We start from the raw sequence: 837 nt of genomic DNA, 5'->3' as shown, positions 1-837 counted from the left end.
TAGTAAGAGGCAGCCAAGACTTGTGTGAGAGCAGGGTGTGACGTGACCTTCTCTAAAGCGCTCTCTGTGTGCTGGGCATCGCATTAAGGACTTTATCATTGTGATGCTATTTGATCCTCACAACAACCCTGGGAGATAGGTGTTATCATTATCCCCATTTTACTGATGAGGAAACTGAGGCAAACAGAGTTAAATGACTCACCCAGGATCACACAGCTAGTCAAATGTCTGGAGCTGATTTTGAGCTCAGGTCTTCCTGACTCCTGGTCCTGACAGTGGTGGCCCCCCAGCTGCCTGTGTATACACACATATCTCATTTACACACATATTTCTCAGATTTGTGCAGGATTTCTTAAGGCATAGCATTCAGGTTCCTTTGTCCACCGTTCTCATTTCGGCAGAGATTCTTTCATTGCCTGCCCGTCTTTTCCCCTGGAGTTTCTGAGCTGGTTTTCCCATCGTGGCCCAGCCTGCCACCATCTTGCCTCTCCTGTTTTAATCCATCCCTTGGCTGCTCTCATCACGCCTCCTCTCTCTGGGTTGCTCTCCAAGATGCTGAGTTTTCCTGACATCATGAGCAGGGTGCTGAGTTTGCTTTCCTAATCCCTTCTGTGTCTATTGAACTCTCCCTCTCAAGTTCCAGGATGTCTGTTGCCTCGGGTGCTGAGGCTGGTGCTGTTTCTGTCTGCCTGCCCCCGATGGTTTTCCTCTAGCCCTTCTCAGCCTGCCATGTTTTTCCACTGTGTCCAAGTCCTTTTTTCATCTTTCTGGTGGTGGCTAATTTTCTTTGAGGATTGGGCTTTTCTCTTACAGAGTTTTGGGGGATCCCTGGGGAAG

The sequence above is a fragment of the Petaurus breviceps genome, unplaced genomic scaffold, assembly GCF_028583685.1.
Source record: "Petaurus breviceps papuanus isolate PSGF00001 unplaced genomic scaffold, PetGlider_PUasm1.0 173, whole genome shotgun sequence".
NCBI classification, from domain to species: Eukaryota; Metazoa; Chordata; class Mammalia; order Diprotodontia; family Petauridae; genus Petaurus; species Petaurus breviceps.
The sequence above is the reverse complement of the archived record's forward strand: the minus strand, read 5'-3'. Positions refer to the sequence as shown.